A 21,890-nucleotide genomic window follows, 5' to 3' on the forward strand; every position below is an offset into this window, starting at 1 on the left:
AACAACATCTCATAAGAAAACGAACATAAAATGTTATACATTACCAACTTCTTTAGGGGAACAAAACGGTGTTGAAACACTAGCTGTGAATCTAAATTATGCTATAATACCCATGCATGCTCAATACGATCATTTAAACCCCAGGGCAGGGTAGAATTGAGTCTCTTTATCCAGTAAAATTCTGCTCTCAGTCTCTGTTTTATCGGATCCATGTCTGGGCTCTGTGTGATCGACTCAATAACCATAAATTTTAATTGCGAAATCTGATGATTCATCTCATTCCAATGGCTTGCGACTGATGACTTGAGGTTTCGTTGTCTAATGTTACTTTTATGTTCCGTGATTCGGATTTTAACTTTGCGTTCAGTTTGGCCAATATATATTTTGCCACATGGGCATTTGATCATGTATATACAGTTAGATGTATCACATGTGCTGGAGTGTTGCAATGCAATTGAAAAACCCTTTGTAGGATGAGTAAGTGTTTTGCTGCAGATGACGTTGTTGCAATGAATGCAATTAAAACATTTCGCCATACCTTTCCATTTGGTTTTGTCTTTGACCGGTGCATTTAACAATTCTTTTAAATTCTTTGATCTTTGAAATGCAAAAGTTATGTGATCATCATATAATCCATGTAATTCAGGTTCCAACTGGATCAAATGCCAATGTTTCATGATACTCTTCTTGATTCTGGCCGAGTCTGATGAATATTTGAGTACACACACAGTTTTTTGTTGTTGAGATTTTTGCTTTCTCTGTGTTAACAGATCTATTCTCTTGATTTTGTCTACTTTCATCAAAGCATGTTGTAAAACATCTTGCGGATAACCTCTTAGTTTGTACTTTGTTGTCTGTAGATCAAGGGATTTGACCAGTTCTTCTTCTGTGGATATGATTCGCTTCAGTCGTATATACTGAGACATTGGCAAATGTTTTTTCAATGGCTCCGGATGGAAACTTTGAAATGCCAAGCATGCATTTCTATCCGTGGGTTTATGAAAAACTTTGGTGCTGATGTCTTGATTGCTGATGGTAATACTCACATCAAGGAAAGCTATAGTTGTTTTAGAAATAGTGTAGGTGAACTTGATTCTCTCGTTCTGATTGTTCAAACACTTAATGTTATTGACCAATGTATCTTCTGTACCATGCCATATTAAAAAGATGTCATCGATGAATCTCTTGAACATGATTATTCCTGCTTTCCACTCCGGATTGTCCAAAATGTAATCTTTCTCGAATTTCTGCATGAAAATGTTCGCATATGAGGGAGCCCCCCCAAAACCCATCGATGTACCATTGGATTGGTTGTAGAAGCGACCATTCCACTCGAAATAACTATGGTATAATGCGAACTGCATCAGTTCTAATATCAAAAGTCTCTGATATTCTTCAAGATCACTATGTAATAAACACCATTCCAATGCTTCTATGCCTTCTCTGTGGGGAATGGAAGTGTACAGGGACACTACATCGATCGTGCATAAATAATATGATTCTCCTTGGAGTAATTTGACTTCCTTCAGCATGTTCAAAAAAGTTGTGGTGTCCTTGATATATGTCTCACTGCTTTGAACAAGCGGTTGCAAAAATGTATCCACGAATTTCCCTACTGGTTCTGAGATGGATCCACAGGCGGAGACTATGGGTCTAAACGGCGGTTTGATGGGGTCTTTGTGAATCTTAGGCAACATATAAAGTTGCGGTCTTCTTGGATATGTGATGTGAAAATAGGCATGAGTTTTCTGAGTTATCCATTTCATGGTTAAAGCATGATCAACAATTTGATATAATACCTTCTGGTATTCTTGTGTGGGGTCTGAACTGAGAGGGAGGTATATGTCTTGGTTGAAGACATGCTCATTGACAGTAGCATAAGAATTGGATTATGTTACTAATATGAAGGAAATGAAAAAAAATTACAAATGAATCAATGCAAATTTGAACATTGGAAATAAAATGCTAATGAACTTATCATAGAAAACCATGTTTTCGTTGTGAATTGGTAACCCGTCTGGAGTTTAGCGAGTTTAAACTCAATAATTGTTACTGTTCATAAGGCACGCTTATGACTGTGTGCGACGACGTGGGAGACCAACAATAATAGGATTTAACTATATTGAACAGGAGTGCTCGGGATACTATTCTTTTTCTATTTTTCAGGATACTCATACAAATAGATAGCTCAATAAATAAGAGTCAAGATACGAGGTAGCTAGAGTATACAGGCTTTAATTAAGCATAAGGACATGAACAGGACAGCCTGTACGGGAATGGGAAAGATGCGCATCAGGGGCAGGGAGCGGAAGGGATACAGGGCAACTCTTAATAACAGAACATTAGTATATATAGTTAAACAAAATACATGCAGTTCAATACAGTAGGCGTTTCACGTAGCAGTCGCGAAAGATAAGGCATGACTGATGCAACAAAAAGGCGTGTTCAGGGCGTATACATAGACATGTGATGTAAACGTAACAGAATATGTCATAAAAGGGGCGGAAACATGGAGGGGGCTACCTGAGCAGCTGGGACCTCTAACCTAATGGTGCGCGCAAACTGACAATGACGTGTTACTAGGGAGAACTGGGGGGCTATGACCTCTGCGCTAGAAGAGGAGACTAAAGTCTGGAGAGTCAGAGCGACATGTACCTACAGCCTATCTAGTATCTAGTGTTTAGAGAACATGTTGATAGAATCCAAAAGTTAGCAGAGCAAAGGCTAACAGACATTAAGACTGGTGCATGCATAATCCTATATGTAGTGCGTGTGAGGAATATTCTATGAATATTAATACAGTATTTCTCTTACATGGAGACATAAAGGCTAGACCATGACGGAAACTATTGATGCGATTCAGTAGCTTAGGAATGCAGAGAAGGAGGGCTGGACTGATAACTAGAAACATAACATACTCTTGGCAGACTGGAGGCAGAGCCAGGCCGAGCCGGGCACTGTGAGGCATGAAAGTAAGCTAAGGGTCAGGGATACAGGTGGGGGCTGTATCGCTCCTCGGAGAGGGTTCAGGAAACAGGAGCTGAATCTGAGTCCGGGCCCTTTTGAGGCCTAGAAACGGGGACTTTTCAATGGATTAACGTGCACACTGTGAAACGTGGCAACGTAGCTTTACATAGGCCTGATATTCGTTGTATTCACGAAAACTGGAAACTGGCATACTAGAGATGGACACAACTGTAATCGCGTCTTTAATCGATCATGGGGGAATATATGCATATCGATCATGCACATATGACATAACATGGGGAACACGTAGGCACATACAACATGGCAAAATTTACTATTCCACATTCCCTCCTTGTGCCCTACGTTTCCATCAGGAAACATCTATATTCATGATACCATCTATCATTTCATACAGCATCATTTGCTCGTCTCGAATTGTCTTGGAACGGGACTTAGAGCGGGACTTGGGACTAGGAATACAAGAGGTAGCACAAATGCCGCAAATCGCAGGGCCACATTGTATACAGAGGCAGCAACTGAATATGATCGCTACTGCAATACCTAGAAATGACAATACTTTCCATCCCCAGGCAGATATGATACTCCAGAGCCAACCGGACCATGTCCAGGTGCCTGGATTCTGGTGTAACTGATGGGCAATTGTATGTAGTCTGGTTATAGCTGAATAAACAGACGGCGCGTTATTAGGAATGAAAATGCAGCAACTAGATCCGATGACTCTACATGCTCCTCCTCTATCGGCCAGTATGACGTCAAGAACGAGACGATTCTGGAGCACGACAAATCTCATAGCAGATTGCTCTTCGGTTAAGTTACCTAAAGCAGAGGCAGTCTCATTCACTACTGCTTCAAGGGTTCTGGTTAATCTACGGATTGACTTACTATTCTGGACAGGGCCTATAAAGAAAAAGAAACCTCTATTGAAGTCTGTATACTGTTCTAGAGCAGTTTCAGTTTGATCGACAATTGGGGACTCGATCTCCCTTTTATGTCTAACGTGTACTAGATGTGTGTTTCTGTGATAATCGGATGGGGCTAGAAAAACTGGTGGCAGTAGGAAGGCAATATAACATGTTCCATCCCAATCGAGGGGCAGACGAACATATGCGGTCTGACCACAAACAAAATAAGAATGACGTGAGGCTTTGAAAATAGATTTCCCACTGTCACTATACTTGACAGTAGTAGTAGAATCACTATGTCCTACATGTACGGAACCATTATTGCGGACACATAATTCGCCTTTGACTGGTAGTACTGAAATAGCAGGTAAGTCTGGAGTAGGATCAGACTGAACATTCAGGACCATAAAATTCGAAGAATAATTACCCAAATTATAAACTTCATTTTCTAGATCCAACCCTGTTCTGTGGGGAAGACCTTGCTTGTCTGGAAAACATGTTCTATTCAGAAGGGACATATCATTTGAAGATGACGTTAACATGGACCATGCTCCACACGAACCATTATGTGAAAACGGATAAGGAAAGAGTGGCAGAACTCCCTTCGGTGTCTGGAAAGGGGGGAGTCGACCACACACCCAACAATTGGTAGCATTGCTGGTCTGGTGTGAATAATGTAACATTCTAATGAACGTGTTATTGCGCATAGCAAGACGATAGGATAACTCGTGAGGAGGCAGATCACTAAACGTGTGCTCTACTGTAGCATTAGAAAACTTATTTACATGAGAAATCGGAAAACATAAATGAAATGCATAACTTGTGCAAGTAACCATCAAACTTAGAAACAATAGAAAACTTAGAAAAACGATACATCGGATAGAGTTTTGACTAACTCTCTCACTATGGGGGTCTATCTCATACATGTCAGATACCTGTCTAACCGTTTCACCCGAGGGGGACTTAGACAATTAAACTGGCTGACTTATTTTACTAGACCGGAGTTTCAATCTATATTCCTGCTGCGGAGTTTTCTCTAACAGAGGAACTTTCAGTTCTGGGTTTGAATGAATGTCTGATTTAGAGTCTGGTTTCAGGTAGTCTTTTGAAATGGAAATGTCTGTAGAAATGTCATTAAAAGTCTTGTTTCTGAGTCCGTGAAATTTCTTGACATGAGACAGATGGACCCAACCCTTACGGCCCTCCAACTTCACGGCCGTACGGGTGGTCAGAAGGACTAGTTTCGGTTCTTTCCAGCGAGGCTCCAGCGGACTTGAACGATCAAAGTTCCTGATTAAGACCAAATCCCCGGGGAGGACCTTGTGTGGTTTGACTTCAGTATTGTCTGGAAATGCAGCGGCAACCTGTGAACGACAAGAGTGTAGGGCAGACATCAAGGAAGCTAGGTAATCTGTCAACATATTACTGGAAACATCTGTAATACTGCGGGGTCTAGGTGTACCCCACATATTTGGGGGGCGGCCGAATACGACCTCATAAGGGGACAGACCTGATCTGGAATGTGCGACCATTCGCATAAAGAATAAAGCAACTGGCAGGGCAACTAGCCAGTCTACACCTTTCTCTTTACAAACTTTGGCAATGCGTATTTTCAGGGTCCGAAGTCATGCACAACTCCGAATGCGTAACGTGAATCTGTATATATGTTTACTTTCAGGTTCTTGGCACGTATGCAGGCTTGGGTCAGAGCAACTAGCTCTGCTGCTTGAGCAGACAGGGTGTCAATACGGTGTGTTTCAATAACTTCAGTGTCAGTAGTCACTGCATACGCGGCAACTAGTTCTCCTGTACTGGTTCTCATACATGAACCATCCACATAAAGTGTCAGGTCGGGATCAGGTAATGCAATGTCGGTCAGATCTTGTCTTGGCTTAGTCATAGTGTTAATGACTTCCACACAATCATGTGTGACAGGACTTGAGGTAACTGACGGTAACAAAGTAGCAGGATTTAGAACGTTGCAGCGTCTGATTTCTATGTGTGGCTGGAACAGGGTCAGTTCATAACCTGTTAAACGTGCAATGGTCAAGTGCTGAGTCTGTGTTCGGTTTAAAAGAACTTCCACGGAGTGTGGAACTTGTACTGTCAGGGAGTGTCCTAATACTATAGTATCACTTTGTCTGATTGCTAGAGCTGTGGCTGCAACTGACTTGAGGCACGCAGGCAGAGCCTGGGCTACTGGATCTAATGTGCTCGAAAAATAAGCACAAGGCTTGTACTGTCCTGCTTGATCTTGTGTGAGAACAGATAATGCAGTACCATCACGTTCTGTGACGAAAAGTGTAAAAGGCTTGCTGTAGTTCGGTGTTGCTAGAACGGGTGCTTGGCATAAGGCTTTCTTTAATTCATTAAAACTAAGTGTATGTTCAGATGTCCAAGGGAGAACAGTCGATACGGCTGCCTCCTGTGTCGTTAACTGTATCAGTGGCTTTGCTAGAAATGCGTACTGAGGAATCCATTGTCTGCAGTAAGAAGTAAGGCCGATAAAAGCACGTACCTCCTTCTGTGTCTTGGGCTGTGGAAGACTCGCTATTAACTGGATACGGTCTGGTGTCAACTGCCTACCCCACTTGGACAGTAAGTGGCCTAAGTAGATCACTTGCTGGACACAGAACTGGAGCTTCGAAGGGGACACCTTGTGCCCCATCTCGGCTAGGAAATACAGAACCGTAAGTGATGCTCGCTCGCAAGCACGCTCAGAACGGGCTGTGATCAGTAGATCATCGACATACTGGAGCAGGGCAGTGTCAGTTGGCATGTGAATATTGTCTAGTTGTCTTTTAAGAGCTTGACTGTAAATGCTAGGACTTTCTGTGAAACCTTGAGGAGCTCGTGTAAATTTATAGCTCCTTCCATTTAAACAAAAACCGAAAAGGTACTGGCTATCTGGATGAATCGGAACACTGAAAAATGCATTCTTGAGGTCTATTACGGTGAAAAATACAGCTTCAGAATCAATAGCTGTCAACAGAGACGAAATATCTGGGACTACTGGATACTGGGGTATGATACATTTATTAAGTTCTCGAAGGTCAATCACTAATCGATATACTGGAGGTGCATTTGGATCAGTACGTTTCATGACTGGAATGATAGGAGAATTACATACATTGGAATCAGTTTCTACAACTACTCCTTGAGCAATGAGCTCGTCAATAATTTTGGATAAGGCTGCTACAGCCTCAGGTGGCAATCTGTACTGTCTGATTCGTGGCAGGACTATACCTGGCTTGAGGGTCACACGATGGGGTGTGATTTGCATGAAACCTACATCAGTTGGACCTTGCGCCCATAGATGTTGTGGAACATTGGACAATCTCGGATCAAAATCTCGTAAAACATAGTGACCCTTGAAATCCCTCAAAAACCAGCGTATTCCTTCTGGAGAGCAGCAAATAACTGCACCTAATTCTTTCAATGTTTTAATACCTAACAAATTTTCTGGACATGACTTCGTAAGTAACAAATCAGTAGTTCGGGACAATGGACCAACTTCTAGAGTAACTGGCTTTGATATCTCGTTTACAATAGGCTTTCCTGAAAATCCAAGGGAAACATTTCTAGAGCCTGAGAGCGGAGCCCCTGGAACCTCGTCATGACTGATAGTAGTCCTACTTGCCCCTGTATCAATCAGAAACTTTCTGTCTTTCCCTAATACTTGACTATGTACATAGGGACCCTCTTGATCTACAGGTATCTCGATGAGAGGCAAGCCTACCTCCCTCTCTAGGATGTTTCATGAATATGGCTGATACTCTGGATACTCGGACTGGGCATACTGGTACATTTGCTGTGTAACATGCTGTGTTGCAGCAATAGGCTGTGGTGCTGGATTTGTCTGTTGTGCATTCTGTGGTGACTGAGAAGTCTGTGAGACTTGCTCTGGTCTAGGCGGACGTGGTCTTTCTTTAGTTTTACCAGTGGCTATGTTGTGTTTCAGAACTGCACACTCGTTTATAAAATGACCTGGCTGTTTACAATAATTGCACGTCCCTTTAACGGGAGCTGCAGGATGACTGGCTTGATTCGGACCCCTCTTCTGACTGTCTTGTGGAACAGATTGTGCAACTAGTACTTTCATTTTCGTGTCTTTCATACGTCTCCTCTTGTGTTCTTGCTCTTCCCTGATTCTATTCTGGTGATACTGGAGCATCTGTAACATCTGGGACGGGGTACTAGCTTGCCAAGTACTTTCGACTTTCAGAACTCGATTTTTAACTTGTGGACTTGAATTCTCGACTAGTTTAGTAACAAAAAGATGAGGGTATGACTCGCTACCTGTCTTCAAACCACTGTTGATGATAAAGCATTTCTCAAATCTAGAATAGAAATCACTAGTGTCTTCATCCTGTTTCTGTTTACATGCTGAGATTGCATCCCAGTCTTCCTTTTTCGTGGCTAATAACCTAGGCAAAACCTGAATCAATAACTCTGGTAATTCTTTACATTTGTCTCCAAGACCGGTACCTGGTACTCGTATCTTATCTTCAGCTTCTAGAACTGCCCAATCGATCTTTTTCTCTCCCACCTCCCATTCTTTTTCCTTGAGTTTCTCATATACCCCTGCGGGCAACAGGACCTTTAACATTTTAATAATATCTGGATACGTGTATTCTCCCATACGGAGCATGTCTTTTAATTCTCGATGGAACCCTGCTGGATCTTTGTCGTGACAGGGAATTAATTTCTTCATCTCTAAGAGTTCCATCTTTGTGATAGGGGTGTAAACAAATACTCGTTGCATTTCACCATCCGGTGTCCTAACTGGATGTACTTCTCGTAACGGATTCTGTCTATCTATGTAAAATGGTTTACTTTCTGGAGGTGAGACGTGAACAAAATGCGGATTCAGAAACGTTCTATATTTGTGGCGCTGTTCTAGAATGACACTAATTAAATCTGTACTTAAACCTTTCCATTTATACTGGAGTAACTCGTTCAGAACATCATGTAACGGACCTGGATCAGAATGCTGACCCTCATACAATGTAATGAGGTGCTGGATCATATACATACCCACCAGTCGCTGCTCGGCTGGGGGCAGTTTCAGAAACATTTGTGCCACTATTTCGTCTGGAAAAGTGGTAGAATCAGTACTCCATCGGACTGCTGATCGGGCTAGTTCTTGTTCATGCATGGTACTTAATTCACTATAACCGATTCGTAATTTCAGAATGTGATCGGTAGCTTGAAATACTTGTTCTAGAGAACCTTGTTCTGGTGCTGGAAGATGAAAGACTTTCTTGTGTTCTAGGCGTGAATGTCGGTCTGGAAATCCAGATTTACCTACATACGCTATTCTGGCGGTATTCTCGTCTTCTACTTCTTCGGTATCAGAGTTACTTTCTTTCTCGCTTACTTGTGCTTTACGATTGTCGTATAACCTTATTATTTCTTTACGTATTTTCTTGTACATACTCTCTATACTACTGATTGTCCTGTGTTTACCCTCGGCTATATTATCACTCCACCTTGTCAGAATTTTCATTTCGTTCGGATCTTTAGTCGGACAATCTTGTTCCCTTATTAAACAATTGATTAGAAACTTTAATAGCATGAGCTGGGTCTCAGCTTTCCTGAGAGACATGACTTCACCAATACTTTCTGGATCTTCTCCTGTACGGATGAAACGATACATTCTGTCTAGATCTTCTTTCATATTCGGTAGGGTGTCCAAATACCCAGTCACCCGTCTTACACGCAAGGAATATATAACCATATTATCCTCGCCTGGGACTGGATCATAACAGCATTCAGTAAGAGCTCGTCTGATATCTGCAACGGACTGGTATTTGGGCGTACGCTGTAACGCACGTTCATGTAACTCGACTAACGCTACACGTTTGTTTGGCGGCGGGGTACCTGGAGGACCTCCTCCCGCGGCCCCTAAACTGGAATCGTCGACTGATACTCTTCGTGCCGGCAGAGTGACCGATGTAGTTGGAACCTGGACTATGGGCTGGACCGGGGGTACCGTAACAGGTACTGTAACAGGTGCCCCGGTGGCTGGAGGACCATGAATTACATTATTTACAGGAGCTGGCGGAGCAGGGTTTGCATATTCTGGGACTGTGTCGTCCAAATAGGACGAGAGAAAAATATCAGCTGCGGTCGGTTTGTGACGTAGCTTAATAGGAACTAATGGCGGCGGAAAATTACATGGTGCTTCCGGGGTTGCTTTTGGCAAGCCCTCGGCAAGAAGAGGATACATACCCTTAATGAGGGCATTTCTCTGTCTGTCCGACTGTTCGGCTTTAACTCGTTCACCTACTTCGATTAATTCCCTTTCCTGGGCTCTTTCTAAGGATTCTCTACTTAATTCTGACTTTCTGATTTCTTTTTCTGTTCTCCTATGAGATTCTTTGCGCCATAACTCGATGGCGTCTTTCTGGGACTGTCTGGCTTTCTTTTTCCATAATGCTTCTTCTACTCGCATGATGCACTCGGCATCCCACGTACCTGATACGGGCCATCTATACTTTTCCTCTAACAGTTTGGTGTACTCCACCCATAAATCTAGATATAATATGGCACTTATGCCATGCTTTTGATACATAAAATGACCTGGACTGTCCCTAGGCGGGACAGGAACTGCTTCTTCGAGCAGACCTTTTCTAGTTTTTAACTGACGTAACTTGGAGAACAGAGGCATGGCTGAACTGGAGTCTAGACACAATACTATACACAATAAACACGATAATTACTGAAGAACAACACATTCATACCACGACATTGAAAACACATTGAAGAACATTTAAAATAACAGTTCGGACAAAATACTACCTGGAATATTGAAAACAGAATACATGAATTTCTCGAGAACAGAACTTACTAGAACAGAAACTAGAATGACTAGATGCACTGCTAAAACAGTACGAAACTTACCGGTCTCATAAAGAGACACGTCAGGACCCGCATCCACCTAAGTGGACACTTCGTGTTGGATCTGCGTACCCAAACCCACGGACCAGAGACAATTCAATTGACCCTGTCTAGATACTACCCCAGCAACGGTACTCACCGGGCAGCAAGAACGGAAGGCCTCGGACTGGACTGGACTGCTACGACGACGGACGGACGAACTTCGGACTTCTGTTACGGGTGGGCCTCCAGATACCTCGGACCTTGGACTCTCGGCTTGGGCTCTGGTCGGGACTCGCCGCGTTCCTCCACCGCCTCGTCTGGACGCTGGACCGCAACCTCCGTCTCCTCCGTGGGCCTGAGGGATACTTGAAGCAGAAATATCTGCACGTGCACGGTATGGTTCCGTCACGGCTGCAGAGGATCAGGGGGCCTGCGTGGCTTCTCCGGCGCGTGGGGAAAGGGCAAGTTCCTGTTCGGGCGCCATTATGTGGTAAATAAATAATTAATTACCTGTGCTATTTTCAGGATACTCATACAAATAGATAGCTCAATAAATAAGAGTCAAGATACGAGGTAGCTAGAGTATACAGGCTTTAATTAAGCATAAGGACATGAACAGGACAGCCTGTACGGGAATGGGAAAGATGCGCATCAGGGGCAGGGAGCGGAAGGGATACAGGGCAACTCTTAATAACAGAACATTAGTATATATAGTTAAACAAAATACATGCAGTTCAATACAGTAGGCGTTTCACGTAGCAGTCGCGAAAGATAAGGCATGACTGATGCAACAAAAAGGCGTGTTCAGGGCGTATACATAGACATGTGATGTAAACGTAACAGAATATGTCATAAAAGGGGCGGAAACATGGAGGGGGCTACCTGAGCAGCTGGGACCTCTAACCTAATGGTGCGCGCAAACTGACAATGACGTGTTACTAGGGAGAACTGGGGGGCTATGACCTCTGCGCTAGAAGAGGAGACTAAAGTCTGGAGAGTCAGAGCGACATGTACCTACAGCCTATCTAGTATCTAGTGTTTAGAGAACATGTTGATAGAATCCAAAAGTTAGCAGAGCAAAGGCTAACAGACATTAAGACTGGTGCATGCATAATCCTATATGTAGTGCGTGTGTGAGGAATATTCTATGAATATTAATACAGTATTTCTCTTACATGGAGACATAAAGGCTAGACCATGACGGAAACTATTGATGCGATTCAGTAGCTTAGGAATGCAGAGAAGGAGGGCTGGACTGATAACTAGAAACATAACATACTCTTGGCAGACTGGAGGCAGAGCCAGGCCGAGCCGGGCACTGTGAGGCATGAAAGTAAGCTAAGGGTCAGGGATACAGGTGGGGGCTGTATCGCTCCTCGGAGAGGGTTCAGGAAACAGGAGCTGAATCTGAGTCTGGGCCCTTTTGAGGCCTAGAAACGGGGACTTTTCAATGGATTAACGTGCACACTGTGAAACGTGGCAACGTAGCTTTACATAGGCCTGATATTCGTTGTATTCACGAAAACTGGAAACTGGCATACTAGAGATGGACACAACTGTAATCGCGTCTTTAATCGATCATGGGGGAATATATGCATATCGATCATGCACATATGACATAACATGGGGAACACGTAGGCACATACAACATGGCAAAATTTACTTTTCCACATCCAGATCGGGAAACACCGGCTACTGGCTCCCCAACCGAGGGACGTACCCTTTGGTCAGATGCCTGGCGGACCAGGACTTCCTTGAGGGTGACACATAACTAATGGTCGTGTGCAAGTCTTCCTGTCACTCAAGACAGAAGTGACATCACCATGGTCGCTTACACAACACATCCCTTCTGGCTGGCCCCTGACCCACTGGTTCTTCCACTGGGGTGTCTCCCCCTCACACCCCTCCATCTGGACTTCTGCACCCTCCCAACTGGAGCGGTACTGCCAGACACCAGAACTACTGCAACCCTGCTTACAAAGGTTCCACGTCCTCCAGACACTCTGGAAGATCCTCCTCAAATGACCTATTGGTACAGCCTAGGCCCCCTACCTGATGTTCCCTTCAGAAACAATCCAGGCCCTGAGACTGGGTTTCGGGCACCTGGAGACATGCAGTCCCACCCACTCCTTCTCCTCTGAGACAGGACGTGAGCCCCTACACCGGGAATTAGCTGGGCTACACTGAACCTCTCCCTACCACGCTGAGCTGGAAGACACCTCAGCTACTCCTTTTGGAATCACTCCATCCCCTATGTCTCTCTCCTCCCAGAACCTTACCAACTACAACATACTGTATGTTAACAGACCACAGAAATCAAAAGCAGGCTCCACTTTGCAGACGTTCTTGAGAAAAGTTTAACACAAGGAACCTAAGTGTCTGAGCTAAAACAGTAGTCCAAACCAAAGTATTAAGCAAGCTCCCCATCCCAGAGAACTTACACCATTCATCCACACACACTCCCCCCCAGACTGGTAAGGCAGTTTCTACCACCCCTGATTTCTCAACCTGACCACACGTGACACAGGTACCATTACACCGGGAACGGGAAATGGGACGTTCACATTCATCCAGCGCTTCACACATTCATTCCTAAACCCCTCTCAAGACTGGTAAGACAGTTTCTACCGCCCCTGATTTCTCAACCTGACCACCACGTGACGCAAGTACCATTACCCTGGGAACGGGACGGGGAACACATGCACTGGACACACTTATGCTGCCACCACTGGATCCCACCCCACTAGTGAATCCAGAAAACTCATACTGCACTTAGGGGGTGATCTACCCTCCCGAGCTCGGGACACCTAACTCACAGTGCACAAGACATACATTTCCAAAGAAATTACATTTTTTGAACCAACTTAATAACAATAATCCCTTGCCATGTGACTATCTAAAATGCAGAGTTTTGTAGTGGAGCCAGTTATCGCTGTGGTACTGCGCAAATACAAGTCCATTTCCCACCGCTGACCAACAATGTTAGAAATGGGATTTCTGGTTGGCTAAGGCTTGTGCCAAAGTCAGGCAGAAACCACCATTCTAAGTCAGGGCAAGGAAGTCACCCGCCAAGATAACCCCTGCTCACCCTCTTGGTAGCTTGGCAAGAGCAGTCAGGCTTATCTCAGAGGCGATGTGTAAAGCATTTGCGCACGCACCCACCAGCAACAACATCCCAGGCCCCCCACACAAGGAACTCCACACAAGGTTATATAAAAATAGCCTTTGTATTATCGGAACACGTCAGAATCAGAATCACAGAATGTACATTGTGCCAACTGGCACGGGCAATATTTACAAGGGATTATATGTACACAGGACAGGGCCACACGGACCACTGTCAGAACTAAGCACTTGGTAGAACTAGCACTTTGTAGAAATAGAATTAGCACATAGAGCATATCATAACTGTAGCACCAAATAACAAATGTAGCACACAACCAGTAACCACTGGCAAAAGGTAAGTACCACCTACGCAACCCTAACCACCTTAGGAAAATATCATGCAGGGAACCATGAACACACTAGTATAACTATACTAGGAAGAACAACCTCCTAAACATGAAAACACATTCAGAGGTATAGGTAAGACACATGATGCATGAAAACACATTCAGCGGTGTAGGTAAGCAACTTTGTACATGATGCATAAAAACACATTTAGAGGTACCAGAACACAGGGTGAGCAAAACATACTACACACAGTACATTTCCTAATACCCAAAGCATCAGCACATAAATCAGCATTTAGCGCAAAAATCACATTTAGGTCCAGGTGGCGCCACTGCGCCAAAACCTAAACATAGCAGCTGCCCACTACTTGCTGGGCAGCTGAGGACAAGAACAGGGCCTAAACGCTGCAGCTGGCACTAAGTGCTGCGCAGCTGTGGAAGGCCAAGTTAGGGATGAAGGAGTGCGACTCACTCCTGAGTCCAAAGAACAAGTCCCCAAAAAAGCAAAACCTAAACGGTGCAGCTGCCTCTACTTGCTGGGCAGCTGTGAAACAGAACTGCGACAGGGCTCTCACTAGCCCTCTGGACAAGGACTGCGCCAACTGCTGGAGCCATCTGGCTCTGAAATAAACAGGTGCATTGGAGCCCTCTGGCTCTTAAAACAACTGGGGCCCTCAGGGGCAGAACACGGGCCCCCTCTGGAGCCTCGGGGGCTCAAAACAAATACTACTAACTGGGGGGGAGCGGGTCGCTCCCAACCGGGGCCGCTCTACCCTCCAAAATGCCCCTGCCAACATGTGGGCGTAGGTAGGAGCCTACCGTGGGCTCGGAATACCATGATGCCCCCGGGGTCGTGGGAGCCTCTCGGGCTCGAGGTAGAACATGGCCGGAATCGTTGGAGTCCCTGTCGGGGGACTCTAAATCAATCAATACCCCCAACGCTGGAGTCCTCCCTCTGGGGACTCGGGAATTATGCGGCCAAAATGCGGGAGAGCAACTGGGGAGCGTTCCGCTGCCAAGCGGGGCCGCACTACCCTCAGACCGGAGACCCACCAAGATGCCCGCACTCACCGTCAGCTGGGAGGCGGCGTCCTCGCTGGGCTCCTCTGCTCCGTTCTGCGGGGATTTAGGCTGCGGGGCTCTCCTTCACCGGGGCTCCCTCTTCTGCAGGGGAACCCTGCAACTCTGGTGTGGCGTTCTGCTGGCGGCTCCAGGGCTCTCCCTAATTCACGGGAGCCCTGGGCCACCGGAGGCCATGACTCGGCCACGCTGCTCTCCCGTCTCTGCAGCGGGGCGGGCAGCCAATCACGGCGCGGCGGCGGGTGGGACTTCCTGAAGCAAGCGGAAGTTCCACCCCGCTCCAGGCGCCCAGCCGTCTGACCTCCTGTCTGCGGCCCGTCCACGGCGGTGATTTAACGGGGCAAAATGAGGGGTGAGCACCCTCGGTTTAAAAAATAAACGTAGAAGCGGGGTGGGCACCCGCTAAGGAGCACATGAACGGGGTGGGCACCCGAAAATATAAAATACCATAACGAGCATAATGCACGGTGGGCACCTGCGATGAAGGGGCCACAGGGGGAATCCCTGCGCTCGGGATTCCCTCGCACACGGCCACAGGGGAAAGGAGCCCCGCGCTCCCAGGGCGCACACAGGCAGCATCAAGTCCTGGGGCAAGGGCAACAGCAAAAAAACAGGTCCTGGAGGTCAGGGAGGCAAAGCAGGGCCCAGCACACAGGGTACTCCAGGAAGGAGACAGCCCCCATGGCGGTCCCTCCTGGGCCCCACCATCAGCAAAGCCCCCTCTGTCAGGAATCCAAAAAGTAGAAGAGTCCTCCAAGCATCCATGGGCTGGGCAGGGCCCAGGGAGGGAAGCCTTTTTAAATTAAATTAAATTAGCGATTACACTCCCCAGCCGCCGCGCTCTTCTCCCTCTTCACTTGATCGTGTAACAACTGAGCCCTTGCAGAATTACAGCCCCACAGCCCATGCCAGGCCCTAGTTCAACCCACAGACGCATCCTTAGTTGCAGTGTGCTTAGCCAGCTGTGCCATAGAGTTTCATTGACCCTTCCTCCCCTTTTCCTCCTACAGTGCCTACTGAAGGTCCCAGACACTTCCTGATCGGACTGACCCCATGTATGACAAGGGCCCTACATAATCATGATGCCTTGCTAATCAGCAACTCACCACTTGGGTTACCAGACCACTATCAAGGTATCTCCTCGTCATGCGCTGCCCTCCACCCGCCTTCTTCCCCCACCTCACCCCACTCTAAATCGCCCTTTATCTCTTTCCCTTACAGCACGCCCCAAATAAGACAACCAAGTCCTGATGACGATCCTAACTAAAGAGGATCGAAACACCGTCGACCTAACAGCCCATTAATAGGCGCACCTCTTCTCCGTGGCTCAACATTGAACTGAAAGATCTATTGATTACTGTGATATCACATTGTCACATGTGTCTTGAGCCACTCACTGTAAAATATATGCACTTTTTGCTCACAGTGCGCCGCCCGCGCTGTTCACTTCTTCACTTGCGTCGCCACCTTCACTTTGAACACCTTGTGCACCAAGTATTTTATGGTTGTCACTAATTAATTTTTATGCAGTGCTGTCACTAACTGTATACAAGTCCGACCATGAAATTAATGCTATACTATAAAGATGATTGACTATCTTCTCTCATACTTTTGAGTGTTCTCCTTCTTTCCTTCCAAGTAATGCTGTATGCATACATGTTTAATTGCCTACATATTCTTACCTCTCAGGACACTGTTTTTCCTTATTGCACCTTTCCCTGGGCCACAGAAGCAGCAAGTCCCTGGTAGATTCAAGTCCGGAAACAAGAACATGTCCTGGAAGTCAGGGAGGCAAAGCAGGGCCCAGCACACAGGGTACTCCAGCAAGGAGACAGCCCCCAAGGCGGTCCCTCCTGGGCCCCACCATCAGCAAAGCCCCCCTCTGTCTGGAATCCAAAAAGTAGAAGAGTCCTCCAGGCATCCAGGGGCTGGGCAGGGCCCAGGGAGGCAAGCCTTCCCCTGGGCCCCAGCAGCAGCACGCCCCTGGTAGATTCAAGTCAGGAAACAAGAACATTTTACAAGAGGTCACAGCCTCTTTTTATACACACAATTCCTTTGTCTAAAGGTGCAGGCAAGGGGCTGGTTCCTGAGCACTTTGTTTTTCTCAGCCCCTCTGCCTATTCACAGGATGGGTCAGGGACCTCAAACTCACCACAGGGGGCGGAGCCAGCATTGTGTAGGGAAAGCCCAGCCCTATTCAGGTCCCAGGTGCACTCCTCCCCGGCCATCAACATGCAGATCTCCCATTCACCACTGGGGCAGACCCATCCTGACTCCTGGAGCCAGGCACACCAGCCAGCTCCAGCCAATCACAAGCCAGACATCACTGCACAGGCAGGCCAACTTCTAGAAGTGGCACTTCCACACTAGACACATGAATGTCAAACACATCATCGCGTAGCATTCAATCTCACGAGTTCGCACATACCAAACTCGAGCCTGCACTCCCCACACATCAGGAACTAACATGGAAACACACATTCCCCATGCATTCCTATGGGAGGGCAGGCCAATCTCACACACGCACTCAGAGAGCACACGCACTTTACACTGCGCCACAGTGCTAAAGTGTGCAAAGACCAGAAATGGCTATAATTATCTCAGAGTGCAATGCAAAAAGTTCAGGGGTGAACCTGCCAGAGGGGCCAAGTCCAACAGGTGGATATTGATTGCCTAGCTGGTGTAATACCGGGCGTACACAAGTAATATTTGCTCTTGAATTCCTCTTTACAGTAATCACACTGATGGGCAATCTGTAATGGGTTAAGGTTTCCACGTTTTAGTTCATATTTTTTACCTTAAAATGCAGCAAATTAGTTTGCATTACCTGGTGCATGGGAAGAAGCTTCTTGGATCACAACAAGAAGGTGTCCAAACTTCTGAATGAATTATACACCAAGTTGTTTATCGGTTTCCTTTAGTACTCCTCTTTTGTGACCTGTTAGATTGACAGAAAAATAGAATACGTTTTTCATGAGACAAATTAAATACAAATCACTTGAAATAATCTATATAAAATACCTGTTTCTTCAACAGAAGCAACCTATGTGGAAGAAAGATTGGAAATTCTTTGCACACATCAAAGGGTGAATAAACAGGATTATCATCGATTATAGCTCCTCCGCAAAATACAGTTTATCCTACGACAATGTACACAACACGGACTAAGACTTCCCCCTGTACGAACCTTACTTTTATTTTTACACAATCCTCATTTAAGTTTACTCTAAAAATATTCTAAATATAACAACAAACAATATGAGTAATTATGGAAGCAAATAAATCTACATGAAAAGTGGTAAACCAGGGACAAACATCATGAAGTGCTGCTTAATGGAGAAAATACCAACAAGAGTGATGTTTAGATTGTCTTGCAATGTTTAATCTACTTTTCTGGGATACCTATATTTTCCTACTTGTCTACTTAAAGTCACCCTATGACGATGAGACTGCACTTATGCCTTCAATGTAGCTTTTTGATATGAACAACAAACTAATTAAAAAATTTTAGGTCTGGCGTGGAAAACCATCATGCAAATGAAAAGGAAGATGTTATGGATCTACACGCTTCAGCCATTGGCTTGTTTCTAGAAGCCGCCGAAAACAATTGCTTGCTTTGAAGTATCCTTAATATTTAGGATCAGTTGTTTTGTTCATTTCATTCTGTTTCTTGTTTCCGGTGCCACGTACAAGGATTAATTGTTTGCATTGTTTCAGTGTGTCCCGAGGAGTGCTCCTTTGCAATGAATACATTTAAGACCAGCTGTAAATTGTCTTTTCTCTAGTTTTGAGAGGAACATTGTTGTGCTTATTATAGTCGTTCAGGACAATAGTCTGCTACCCCTTCCTTGTCGTTCCTCATCAGCATGCAATGTCAAGGTTTCCAAAATCAAAAAATTTTATTGGGGTGGCAGAAGCTTTATCTACTGTACAGCAAAAAGATAGACCTCCATACCTTTCTCACTTAACACCTGTACAAGCCTTTATGCTTTCAGAACAGGCCTGGAAACATGTCATCAATTATCTCTTTTTGGGACTGGTTTCTGTGCTTGGCACTGTAGTCTTTTCAGTTGTCTCCTCTACAGAAAGCGTCACACAGATGCCCTCAGGCAACAGTGGTGCTTTATAAATAATGACTTCATTTCTTTTCAAAGCCCTAGCACCAGATACCAAGGAGAACTCTTAATTTGCATGGCTATGCGAATGCAATAGCAATATCTAATTTTCCAGAAACCATTAGGAGAGCTATTAAGAAAAGACACAGTTTGACTGGACTACTGAACAACAGAAAGATGTCGATGTCATAAAAGCTCACATTGCTGGTGCACCAACACTTTGCCCTTTCTGCAGAGGAAAAACGAGTAATTACAACAGATGCTTGTTTGTATAGTGTCGGAGTTGGGGTATCACCAACAGAAGGCAATAAAGAGTGGACTGTTGTATCTGTAAACCACACACTGCATATCTATCTCCAAGAGAAGACAGGCAATGACAGAAAGGGAGTTACACCGGTGTGCATGGACTATGGAACATATTTGGAATAAAGTGTGGGGCGCTCAACTTATACTAAGAAGAGACCAAAAGCCTCTAGTAAGTATCCTTTCTCCAAGTGGAGGTTGAGATGCTACTGTCCACACTGCCAGACCGGTTTCCAAGATGCAGGAGTACAGAAATACAATTGAATATGTGTCTGGGAAGGGAAGCTAACTCTGACAACAGTTTGCTGGCCCAGGTAACCTGTAGCGAGCGGGGAAACGAATAATGCAGGTGATGTGGATGTTGTATGGACAGTAAGTGATTACATTCTTTAGGGAGGTGTTCTTTGAGGAAGGTTTTCCAAATTGTCTTTTAAAAGACAATGGTCTGCAACTGATTTTGCAAGACATGAAGGACCTTCTTATGAATAGTAGTGTGGACCACATCACAAAGGCACTTTATGTAATGAGCGGTTTGTGAGGTTTAATAGAGTTCCTAAAAAATACACCAGAGAGGCGAGGAGTTGCAAGGGTGATTGGAAAAATTATATTCAGCAAGATTATAGAGTTATCACATCACTCCGCAAAGTGCTAGATGGGTGAGTTTTTAAACTGCTTGAAGGACGTGAAACTGCTTCTGACGTGCATTCATGGCAGCTTAAAAGACCTAATATGGTTAGGAGCAACAGGGAGAGGAGGTAGAACAGAGGGCTTTTATGTAAGTAGTACAAAATGAAGGAGAAATATGATTAGGAAAAGAAAGTGTGATCGTCTACTTTCAAAGAAGGCGATTGGGTTTCCTATTGCAAACCAGGGTGAACTGCCGAGAGTGTGGTGACACAGGATGGCAAGGTTTGGAATGTCCGGAATGTGGCAAATTATAGTAGGGGTTTGTATAGTATAGTGCCCAACTTAGGCTCCACCCATCAAAAGATGTGAGTACTTTTATTGAAATGTTTCAGTGTCCCCCAAACTACTGTACCAGGGCGCTCACGGTGGAGATTCGGTTGGCTTTTTCAGGAGACCCCCTGAGCGAAAAAGGTTTCAGGCAGGGCCTTATATAGTTGATGCTATTCAGCCAGTGTTCCAAAGACACTGGGAATTTTCTCCCAGGCCGTGCTTTCTTTTGCAGATGTTTATAGGGCTCAAACTCGACCAGTTATGTTACAAGGACACATTCATTTTTTTGCTGGGTACATGAAAATGAACTGATTTGCCCAGAATCACAGGATGTTGAGCCTGTATCGCCGAGACTCGAACCTTGTTCCCAGTGCCAAAGTCAGTAGCCGTGGATCCTTTTACCATGACCAGCACCACCATGTTCTGCTTCCTGGGTGCAGGAAAAACCACAGCAAATTTGATTTGCATTCTTATGTATGCCACACCAAATTGCAGCAGATGACGCCCCACACCCCTCCCGCAAGGTTTCTATGACGGTGGAGCTACTGCACATTCAGCATCGAACACACAGAGGTACCCAACCTCTGAATGAGGAGGGGCGGGACTGGGTGGAGCGGGCGGGAGGAGGCGCTGAGAGGTAGAGAGATTATAAAGCCGTCAGTTTCCGGGGGTGTCCCATTACCTGCCACCTCTAAATGAAGGCTTTCTGCTGTTTGGAGTCCTCCTGTTATTGCGCCATAGGCAAGCAATCACCAGGCAGTTCCATGGGGCTTCCAATATGCCAATCCAGGTTACAAGGGCACTAGGCCTGAGCCATTCTATTTCTGGTGCTTTGCGGCAGATAACGTCTTAGGGTTTCTTGTTGCTCAGATGGGTGTCATTTATGATATTTCGATGTTTCCCTCGTCTTCATTGCTTGATTTTGTTTGCAAAAGTAACTATACTCTAGTCCCTCCCAGCTGCCTACAAGGGGGGCCTCCTTGACCACAATATCATGGGAGGGGTGTCAGCCTGGAGGGGTGAGCAGGGCGTGGCAGTCTCTGCCCCCACCCACCACACTTCTATGCATATACGTGATGACCATGCACATACCCCGTGTGTCCCCCTCCACACTTATACCGACGTCATCAGCCATTTCCAGGCCCTGCCATCTCGCTCTCAGCACCTGGAAGCCATCTACTTATCTCTGCTTTGTTTGATACAATGCT

General features: G+C 45.4%; 1 protein-coding gene across 1 annotated transcript in view; it reads right to left on the reverse strand.

The window, feature by feature from the left end:
- The window catches only part of LOC144764100 (uncharacterized), a 203,359-nt gene that overhangs the window by 162,090 nt on the left and 19,379 nt on the right, over positions 1-21,890 (reverse strand). Inside the window, 1 exon segment of the mRNA XM_078650266.1 lies at positions 18,135-18,245. The gene's annotated coding sequence lies outside the window, so the exon portion shown is untranslated.

This window comes from Lissotriton helveticus, chromosome 6 (genome assembly GCF_964261635.1).
Source record: "Lissotriton helveticus chromosome 6, aLisHel1.1, whole genome shotgun sequence".
NCBI classification, from domain to species: Eukaryota; Metazoa; Chordata; class Amphibia; order Caudata; family Salamandridae; genus Lissotriton; species Lissotriton helveticus.